Source organism: Pseudonaja textilis, chromosome 1, assembly GCF_049901715.1.
Source record: "Pseudonaja textilis isolate UNSWEBS1 chromosome 1, rPseTex1.2, whole genome shotgun sequence".
Taxonomy (NCBI): Eukaryota; Metazoa; Chordata; class Lepidosauria; order Squamata; family Elapidae; genus Pseudonaja; species Pseudonaja textilis.
The window spans coordinates 72,797,467-72,809,417 of NC_141990.1; positions in this window are offsets into that span (position 1 = coordinate 72,797,467).

Genomic DNA, 11,951 nt, shown 5'->3' on the forward strand with positions numbered 1-11,951 from the left:
AGGTTACTGCAAAATCCCATTCCCACTAGCCTGCTTTCCATCTCCGTTCTCCTGTGCAGGGCAACAAAAGAAGACCCAGCCAATCTGCTGGGATTCAGGAGGCAGATAATAGATGGGGGTGGAGCCAGATAGAGATGGTATTTTCCAGTTCTCTGAACTACTCAAAATTTCCACTACTGGCCGAACTGGTCAGAATCTGCTGAATACCATGTCTGGATGGAGCTACAACCAAAACAGCTTCTCTGATCATGGAGAGGTTGTTAGAGGAAAGGGATTGCTTTATTCCCTCAACTCCTTAGTTTTTTTTTAGAGATTCTTAAATCAGGCACAGCCGGTAACACTCTTTTGCCATCAAACCAATGAAAACCTTTGCAGCCACATTTTGTACAAGCTTTAAATCAATCTCAAGGGTCCTGTGAAAACACATTACATCCATCTAGCTGAAGAATTACTAGAGGATGGACTATCAAAGGCCAGCTATTTCTGACCAGCAATACTCCATGCCCCCATTGCCAAATAGATGTTGTTTGCATTGGAACACTGAACTCTGTTTCAGAGAGAGGCAAAAATTACACTCCCACAATCCTTTGCATTGAATTGTGACTACGCTATTGGAAACTCAAGTCCAAAACTTCAGTCAGCTGACTCCTGTTCTCTAGCTCTTCCACCTCCCTTCAGCCCAGCTAAATGCAATTACAATTACTTAGAAAAATTATGTAGAGAAAATTGCATCAAGTTCAGTTTGATCTTAAGTAAACTGGTGCCACCTTAAGTCATCAAGTAAATACACCAGGGGTCTTCAAACTTGACAGCTTTAAGACTTGTGGACTTCAACTCCCAGAATTCCCCGTCCAGTCTTGTTAGCTTAGGAATTCTGGGAGTTTAAGTCCACAAGTCTTAAACTTGCCAGGTTTGAAGACCCTTGATATATACCACTATTTTTGTAACCATTTGGGATGCCAAGTGAAAACAAAACACTGTAGTCTTTTCTTTCTTTCTTCTGAATATTTTTCTGAAATGCTCCCCAAAATTGGAGCCTATAAATTAGATGTATATAATTCATCTTAAATTTGATCCTCTCAGATTTGACCTGTAAGGTTCAATAGGTTCAATAGGTTCCTTTTTATTCCTATCGATTTTCATATATTCATAATCATGTTTATACTTATACATGTTATGTAATATATGCTTCACAAAATAAATAAATAAAGTAAATATTTGAGCCTCCCCCAGGGAGCCTGGACTCTGCATAATGTGTCATGTTCAAAGGATGATAATTTCATCATGATCATTTGGACTTCAAATGAAAACTCTGATTTGATTTGTTGGATGATCCATTTGTTTGTTTGTTTTTTTAGTTTTTTGGCTATCCATGACTTTCACACACTGGATTTATCAGCTTATTGCCCTAATAAAAAAGAAGCACATTGGCTTTATAAATCAGTTTTCTGCAATTATGCGACCAAAATTATGCTGCATTTCAAATTTTAATGTTTACTCATGGCCATTCACTGCAGGGAGAATATGCTGTTCCAGCAAGAGGAGCTAATAGAGCCGAAAAGATATTTCTTTCCCTTGCTGCAAAACAAGGATTCTTTGGCAGTTTGGAATAATATTCGACTTGTATGTAGGTGTTTGTAAAAAAATTCAGGGACTTCATAATTCTTCCATGCTGTTTAGTCTTGAGCAGTTCATTTCTGACTAACAGGAAGTAACAGATGGTATAATTGAACAGTAATGGTTTGCATGTAAGGAGACTAAGTCAAGCAGAATTCAAGAAAACCAAACATTATTTCCCAGAAGAAAAACTAGTAATGAAGGGAGTGAGTTTCCTGATGGTGTTTTAATTGATGGACAAGTCAGACCTTTGTGAATATCCTCTTTTAGAAGAAATGTTCTTTCAAAGCATCCTTCTCACTGACTTACATGTCACATTTCTTTCTCCCACTACAAAGGTCCTGATGTGCTCTCAGGACTTTGATTTCCCATAAGTTGCTTTGGCCAAATATGCGAATTGGTCACCCGTGTTGGTTGAAGTCAATATTCCCAATGTTGCATCTTCCAAAAGTATTGGGACTACAACTCCTCAAAGTCCAGCCATTGTACCCATCAGCATCTTGATAGAATAGCAGACAGATTTGTCCTGAGCTTCTCCCATGCCCTGCCTTGCATAATATCTGCTGGGCTTTGAGCCTAAACCCACCAAAATTGATTGGCTTCTGCCATTGGATATGCCAAAAGTTTGCTTCTGGGCTCCTTCTCCAGGGCAGTTCAAAAATGATTTTCTATAACTGAGCCAAGTAGCATAAAAATGATTTATTTGTCTAGATTAGTTATATACATAGTGATGAGATTTAATGGAGATTGTTATTTTTGGACCATCAACACGCTAGCATATAAGCAAAGAGAGAAACCATATCTATTTAGTAGGTATTTATAACCCAGCTTCTTTTATAGTTTACAAAGATTACAAAAATAAGATATTGAAAATACAAAATAGACACATTGCAGTGTACATTCAGTAAAACAATGCTATATTTGACTGAAAAGTAAAGTATGCCCTTTGGGGAGCCTGTAGCAACTTGATTGGAAAATGACTGGAGAGACCAGTTTAGAGTGGAAGCATAAAAGCACTGAAGAATAATACTCCATAAAAACTGGAATGAATTAATTTCAAGAGCCTCGGTGGCGCAGTGGTTAAGTGTGCAGTACTGCAAGCTACTTCTGCGGACAGCCCTCTGCCTGCAATTTAGCAGATCGAATCCCACCAGGCTCAAGATTGATTCAGCCTTCCATCCTTCTGAGGTGAATAAAATGAGGACCCAGATTTTGGGGGGCAATATACTAACTCTGTAAACCACTTAGAGAGAGCTGTAAAGCACTATAAAGTGGTATATAAGTCTAAATGCTATTGCTATTAATTAGGAGATTAAATGCTATGCAGGGGGGCAATTACTTGATGAAGAATTTCAACCTTTGGGAAAAAAATCTTTAGTTTCTATTTCTCTGTCTCCTTCCAATTTCTTTAGTACTCACAATCAGAAGCACCTAAAGCTTCAAAAGCTCTTGTTGCTTTTGTCCAAAGGGTTTTGCCTTCTGGGGACGGACGCACGCACACACACACACACACACACACACACACACACATGATGCATTAAAGCTGTGTAAATCAACTATAATCTATCTTAAACCCCACCTATGGAAATTGAAGAAGTGAGTGACAATCACTTCAATATGAGCCAGCGCTCAAAAAAGACCAACACAATCCTAGGTTGCATCAACAGAGGAATAGATCACATGAAGTGTTAGTACTACTTTACAATGCCTTGGTGAGACCACCCATGAAATATTTCATCCAGTTTTGATTGTCATGATATATATATGAAAATGTAGAGATTCTAGAAAGAGTGCAGAGAAGAACACCAAATGTTCTTCTCTGCACATTTTGGAGGCCAAAACATACAAAGTACAGTTATGGAAATTGGATATGTTTAATTTAATGAAAAGAAGGACTAGGAGTGACATGAAAGTAGTATTCCAATATCTAAGGGACCATCATAAAAATAGGGGGAAATCAACTTATTCTCCAAAGTAGAAGACATTACAAGAAACAATGGATGGGAACTAATCATAGAGAGAGAAATAAGGAGAAATTTCCTGACAGTTAGAATAATTAATTTGCCCCCAGAAGCTGTGAATAATCCAGCATGGGAGGTTTTTGAGAAGAGAGTGCACAGCCATGTGTCTGAAAAGGTATAGGGTTTCCTGCTTGAGTAGGAATTGGATTTGAAGACCTCCAAGGTTCCTTCCAACTTAGTTTTCTGAGTGACTGCAAAGGTAAGTCTTCCTTGTTGACTGACGGCTTCTTCTGTTATTCCTGAAAGTGAAATGTCAGAGCAATTCTACGCTGAAAGATAACAATGGGATATGATTCCTGCCATGGGTTCACTTTGAAGGAGCAATTTGGGAGGAGATCTGATGCAAAGCAGACTTTTGAAGATCTCTGCAGCTCTATTATGTCCTGTCCAGAGTTTCATCTTCTGAGATGTGTTTAAAGTTTCATCTTCTGAAATGTGCTTAATGGGGAAAAGGTTTTCTTGGCCAAATTCCAGTAAATTGTCTGGAAGTTTAATTAAATATTCCCACTTCATTTCAGCTGTCAGTCATTCCTGGTACGTCTTTATTGGGCTAAACACCACAAGATCGTGTTTTGTAATGATGTCCGTTTTCAGATCCAAATCAAGTACCTGCTTATATTAGAGGAGATCAGAGACCTGCTCTTGCCCCAGGGGGGTCTTTTTTGGACAAAGATCTGATGCCTATAGCTATATGCATCCGCATTTAAAATTCCTTTGTAACTGAAACTTCATATTACCAGAATAATCAAATTATACATATTTAAATAAAGCATCAAGTGCTGTGTCTTCTTTGCTGAAACACCATGTTGTGCTGACAATGATGAGAAAAGACACAAAATGAAAAATAACCTCCAGATATAATAGGAAAAGACTAATATTTTTAAACTCAGGAATACAAAGCTCATATTGATGCTACAAATCAGCAGTTCAAACAAACAATGCTGCCTGGCATCTTAAAGTCATAATTTAACATGGTTATGGCTTTGGGCAAGTTCATTTGAGTAGTATATTGCTCTGTTGATAAATGACTGCTATTTAACATTTCTATCTTGGCTGCTTTTACCATGCAATATTAGACCTGCTAAATACATAGGAAATATTTCAGCAGGGGAAAAAAGAAAATGTTAGAATGCTTCCAGATGATATAAAATAGTGTTTGATTCACATCAGATATGGCTTATAAATATGGTTAAATAAATATATTCTAATCTTATTTTCAGTAATGTAATTATGGGATTTCCATAGCCATTGCTTTATCCAATTTGAGGCTCTGAGTGGACTTTCTAGGATGCTTGGATGGAAACCATGCCCCCATCTGAAATTTTGTTTCCTCAAGGCTCTTCACTACAATGAAATTTGTCTGCTCAAACTTACCTAGAGCTGAAGAAGCTTCTTAGATGAGAAACAAACGTCTTCAAAGAAAAACCAGAAAGTCTAGTCACCTCTTGAAAAAGCACCTTAGGGACACACATGACCTGGATGACTGAGAATCTCCACAGACATTGTCTGCTCAAACTTACCTAGACCCCGCTGAAGATTGCAGAACCATTATGCCTGGGAGGGGAGAAGGGACTGCAGCTTATATATGACCCCTCCCCTCTTTAAACTGGGTTTGGATTAGGTAAATAATCTCATCTAAATAGCATTAGCAGGAAAAAACTCATTGGAGATGTCTCCTCTTCATACACCCTTCTAACATAGCACATAAAATAAGGTTTAAGAATCAGGTAGGATAGTATCTATGTATGTCCTGTATGCTTTAGACCAATGTTTTTCAACATTGACAACTTTAAGATATTCAGGCATGCCTGCTGAGGAAATTTGGTAGTTGAAATCCACATATCTCCAAGTTGCCATGGCTGAAACACTGCTTTGGCACAAAGGGGGAAGGGGTATAAATTAATAAATTATATTAATTGAATGTATATTTTATATAACTTCAGTAGTTACATCTGCAAAGAACTTGTCATTGGAAAATGGCCAAAATGTATCTTTAAAACAGTGTTTTTCAACTTTGGTAACTTGAAGATGTGCAGACTTCACCTCCCAGTATTCTTCAGTCAGAATGTGGAGAGTTGAAGTCCCCATATCTTAAAGTTGTCAAGGTTGAGAAATCTGTTAAAATATCATTTTCAGTCCTCACAAAGTTTTAAAAGACATAAAATCAAAATTGCACAAATAAATATCAACATACAATAAAAGAGGAAGCTAGATATATATAACCCCTTTGAGATGAATTGATTGAGCCTTGTTGTTTTTCTTACGATACCCTAACTCTACTCCTACTTATTGATTAAAAATGAACTGTTGTGAAATTCATAAATTGTGAAACAGAACTTGCTGAGGAGGCTGAACTCTTTTTATTCTTTTTTTAAATAGCCCTTCTTTTATTTAGGAGCTCAAAGTGATTTACACTCTCTTCTGATTTCTCCCCTCAAGAGCAACAGTCCTGTGATGTGAACTAAATTGGGAAGGATTGGCCCTAAGTCATCCAGTGAGCATCTATGACTATGGATGGACTAGATAGAATCTGGGTTCTACCATTTAGTAAATAAGTAACATGGCTGCAGTTAGTATAGAAAAGCATAGCTATACAGCAGAGGTGGGATTCAATTTTTTTTACTACCAGTTCTGTGGGTGTGGCTTGGTGGGCGTGGTAGGGAACGGATACTGTAAAATCTCCAGCCAGAGGTGGGATTTGCCGGTTCTCCGAACTACTCAAAATTTCCACTACCAGTTCTCCAGAACTGGTCAGAACCTGCTGAATACCACCTCTGCTATACAAGTTACTATGATTGGCATTATGTTTCTTAACACAGAAGTAACCTGATATTCAGGTAATCCTCAACTTACAACCATTGGTTTAGAGACTGTTCAAAGTTAAACTGAAAAAAAGGGACTTACAATTGTTCCCCCCAGTTACAGCTGTCACAGCATCCCCACAGTCACCTGAACAAAATTCAGGCACTCGGCAACTGGCATCTATTTATGATGGTCACAGCATCCTGGCATCATGTGATTGACTGGCTTCCAACAAGCAAAGTCAACTGGGAAAGCTGTATTTGCTTAGCAACCATGTGATTCACTAAACAGCTGCTGTGATTTGCTTAACAACCATGGGAAAAGGATGGTAAATTGGCACGACTCACTTAACAACCACCTTGCTTAGCAACATGAATACTGTCCCAGTTATGGTAGTAAGTTGAGGACTACTTGTAGTTGAAAACTCTAAGGTGTCTAAGAGCTGTTGTGGTGCAGTGGTTAGAATGCTGCATTGTAGGCTAACTCTGCTCACTGCCAGCAGTTCTATTCTCACTGGCTCAAGGTTGATTCAGCCTTCCATCCTTCCAAGATCAGTAAAATGAGGATCCAGATTGTTGGTGGCAATATGCTGACTCTGTAAATCGATTAAAGGGGGTTGTGAAGCACCGTGAAGCAGTATATAAGTCTATTTCTATTTATTCCTTGTTTATTTCCTTAGTTATGTTCCATGAATGAACCATGTGGCACATTGAGTCAAGTGAATCCATGGGAATTTTGCTGGGCAACTTTGCTTAGAAAGGTAAGACCAGCATCAGCTGTCAGTAGTGAGAGGAAGAGATCTTCATGTGTTTCCTTTCTCCCTTTTGCTACATAGCCCTATGAGTGGTTGTTTAAAACTCTTTCAGACAAAATTTGCTCCTTGTAGCTTCACACCGTATATATGTGTCTGTGCGCCTGGACATGCTTATTTTATTCCCCTACTCAGCATAGCTGTCAACAACTGCTTTAACAACTCCTTTTAAGCATGATTAAGCTACCAAAGGATACAAGGGAGAAATTGTACTCTGAAAAACTATTGGATGACTGTGACCCCATTGCATGCTGAGTACCAGAACTGCTGCACAATTCACTGGTGTTGTGGTCTGCATATTTTCAGACTATCCAGGGGTTTATAGTTACCAACATCAATGTATTAAAGCTCTACAGGTGTCATCCACATCTGTCTGCACCTAACAAATCCAGTATTCTCCCACTCAAATAAATCCTTTCGCTGAAATGTTGGTTTATATACATTCCAAAGGCTTAGGGTTAACATTAATATTTCACCCATCCTTGTACTTAGGAGCTGTTTGAACACCAATATAAAATGTAATAGATTTTAAACAGACTCTTTGGTCCTTCTCAAGTTTCCTTCAAAGTGCATAGGATCACATCTTGCAAGGATGAATCTATACTGAAATATTTAATTGGTCTCTGGAGTATCAGTTCTTTCTTGTGTAGATTTTAATGTGTATCTGTAGATATACGTTTTTTCCTATGTACAGTATATGTATTTTTGCTGTATGCACAGCTGCTGAGGATCACCATTGCATATGTTATCTTATATGGCTCTTTTCCTATCTGTTCTTAACCATACATGGAGGAGATGGATTTCTTCTGAAAGCTGAACCTCTCTTATGCATAGATTCACAGAGGAACATTTGAAAAGCCAACTATCAAAGTCATTTGTGATTTCAGCATCTCTTCTTCACCTTTGAACTCCCCATAGACAGCTCATTTCTTATCTACTTCAAATTCAAAAGGATAATGCCAGTCAAAATGCTTGACACACTAGAGATAATTGTTCCTGACAATGGAATTCTGGGATGTCCTTGTTTGGTTGTTTACTTGTGTTAGGAATGTAAGTCACCAAACAGCTATTTGGGTTGGAAATATATAAACCAGGACAAACATTTTAAAACTGTATCTTTAAGAAAATGCAAAACTGTAATTGGGTGTGTTTTCTCAAACGGCCATACAATGGAGCCAGAAACTTGGGTTGTTTAGTCTTAGTCTTAGTTTCAGAAGAGAGTGTGTCTTAGTGAGTCTCTGTTTTCCTTCTGTTAGACAGTTTTGCCATTTTTCCTAATTGACTGCTATTCCTAGATTTGATGTAAGTCTGATACTGAACTGTTTTTGACATTGGACTTTGTTATTGGATTATCCCTGGACTGAAAGCTGACTGATTTAACCCGTGAATGACTTTGGACTGCTTGTTTTGAAATTTGCTTAAATGTTTCTGGAAGTAAAAAACCTACATTTACTGTACAGTGTATCTGTGTGCTGTGTGTGTATTATTCAAACACTACTCTCAATACGTCTCCCTGTATGCGCTCATTCTCCTAACGGGGAATTACCTCAACAACTTGCAGACATTTCTTTATCCAACTATGTAACATTATCAATGCAAAGGATAATGCTCTCTGTTCATATACAATACTTTCCCCTGTCAATTTTTTGTAGAAGAGGTGATTTTCTCCTTGACAGTTTTGTTGGAAAGATGTTGTATAAGTAATTTATTTCCATTTTCCTTGGTTGCTGCAGTGGATTTGTACTTGTGTGAATTATATTCTTACATAGCTCCTTTTGTGGGAGATTAGGTTGTTACTTTGGTAATAGAGCACTTGGTTAGTGGGGATTGCTTTTCAATAAACTTGTGTTTCTAATTTGCCATCATTTCCTCTACTGATGAGGATACTCAGAAGGGGTAGTGGTTATTGTTTTCTTCTTCTCTTGTAAACCTTATTCCTTTGAAGATGTTGATAGTTTCATGTCATTATTCTTCTCTAGTCGTTCTTTTTTTTTTGCCTTGATCAAAGAACCTTTGCTATTATTTCTTTGTGTCCTGGATGGACTAGTGAAACTTTGGAACTTTCTTTACATATTGATAGAATGTGGAAGTCTATCTATTGGACCAGATGGAATATGTGCCTACTTCTTAAAAAAGCTATACACTGCCATAACTGAACCTCTAAGCATAATCTTTGAAAAATCTTTCAGGACCAGCTGCTTGCCTAACCTATGGTCACAAGCCACGGTCATCCCCACCTTCAAAAAGGAGACCCCAGCCTAGTTGAAAATTTCAGCCCAATTTCCTTATGTTGCATCACTTGTAAAGTCATGGAATCAATTATTAACCAATCCATTATCCTCCACTTAGAGACAAACAACCTACTCTCCAATAAACAATTTGGTTTCAGGAAAAAACTACCCTGTATCTGCAACTCTTACACTGCAAAAAAATATGGACTACACAACTAGATCAGGGCAAAGCAATAGACACAATCTACATAGACTTCTGTAAAGCCTTTGATTCAGTAGTACACGACAAACTACTCCTAAAACTAAAATCTTATGGTATCTCTGGACAACTGCATAACTGGATAGAAGCATTCCTGTCAAACAGACAACAAATGGTCAAAATTGGGAGTGTCCTATCAAATTCTGTACCTGTCAATAGTGGTGTCCCCCAAGGCAGTGTTCTAGGACCAACTCTCTTCATAATCTACATAAATGACCTCTGTGATCATATTAAGAGCAACTGCGTTCTTTTCGCTGATGATGTAAAGCTGTTCAATACCACAGACAATACTGCTACCCTTCAAAAAGATCTTGACTGTGTATCAGAATGGTCAAACAAATGGCAACTTCAAATATCAACAAATAAATGCTCTGTCTTACATATTGGCAAAAAAAATCAGAAAATAAAATACAAGCTGAATAGTCAAGACCTTGTTTATGATCCAAGCTCTGTAAAGGACCTTGGAATACTCATCTCTAATGATCTAAGTCCTAGAGCCCACTGTAACTACATAGCCAAAAAGGCATTAAGAGTTGTTAACCTAATCCTACATAGCTTTTTCTCTGGTAATATCCCACTGCTAATTAGAGCATACAAAACATTTGCTAGACCAATACTCGAATACAGCTCATCAGTCTGGAACCCACATTACGTATCTGACATTAGCACAGTTGAAAAAGTCCAGAAATATTTCACAAGAAGAGTTCTCCACTCCTCTACTCATTGTAGAATACCTTATGCCACCAGACTTGAAATTCTAGACCTAGAAAACCTTGAATTACACCACCTTGGGTCTGATCTAAGTATGGTATATAAAATCATACATTGCAATGTCCTACCTATCAATGAATACTTCAGCTTCAACCATAACAACACAAGAGCAAACAATAGATACAAACTCAAGGTTAACCACACCAAACTTGATTGCAGGAAATACAACTTCAGCAACAGAGTGGTCAATGTCTGGAATACTCTACCTGACTCTGTGGTTTCTTCCCCAAACCCCCAAAACTTTAGCCTTAGACTGCCTACTATTGACCTCACCCCTTTCCTAAGAGGTCTGTAGGGGGCATGCATAAGCACACCAACGTGCCTACCGTCCCTGTCATATTGTTTCTTTTATTTTTCTTATATGTATCCATTACATGTATTCATAACTATGTATATACTTATACCTATTATCTTGTAAGTAATTGACAAATCAAATAAATAAATAAATAAATAAATTAGGTAACATCATCAGTGTTAGCAAAAAAAAATACTATGCTCAGAAAACATCAAAAATCTTACAGATTCCTTTTCTTTCTACTAATGTATTGGTTTATGGACTATCTGGGAAAGTGTGGAGTATGAAGGGGACAAGGAATCATTAAAAACAGTCTATAAGTGGACTTCTGGTTTGCAAGGCTTCAGCGGCGGCAGGAATCCGCAATCGTGTGTGGTTTCTGCTGCGCTCGCTGCTGGAGTCCCTTTGATCCAGCTGGATTTGGGGGCTATAGTTACCCCATAGAGATAACTGAAGATAGGGGAGATCCGGCAGGGGTCTGGGGGAATCGCAACCCCCCTCCTCAGCTGGCTTAACTCCCTTTTCCAAAATCGGTGTAGCGGCGGTCAGCAATGGCCTCCACAAAGAAACTTTCATCCAGACAAGAATGCGCAGGAGGAAGCTGAGAAGTGAAAGTTTTTGGCCGACTGGGATAACAAGTAACTTTTACATACCCTGGAATTTAAATTTTATTAAAGATACATCACTCCCAAAGAAGACTTGGAAAAAGCGGCGAACGAAAGTAAAAAGGGAAAGTTAGTTTTTTCTCACTCTCCTTCCTTATGGTGATAGCAGATGAATGAGAAATTGGAAAAACCCATTTTTGGCATCAGCAGGTAATTAAATTGGAAAATTAAAGCCAAGGGGACAAAGATTTCTGAACATTGGAAAAAACAAACAAACTCTTTTTTGTTATAAGTGGGAAGGGAGAGGAAAAGAATTAGCATTAAGATTTTGCTGGAGGTAGCTGCTTGGAATTTATAAGACTAGAGCTAAATTGTGACAAAACTTCTAAAAGATATGTTTTAATTGGAACTTTGCAACTGAACTATAACCCCAGGAAGAGAAAGTATAAAAAGAAGAAAGTGCTACATGAAACAGTCTGTGTATATTTGGATTGCTTGGTGACTTTGGGACTTTGGGAAATTATTATTTGAAAGATTAA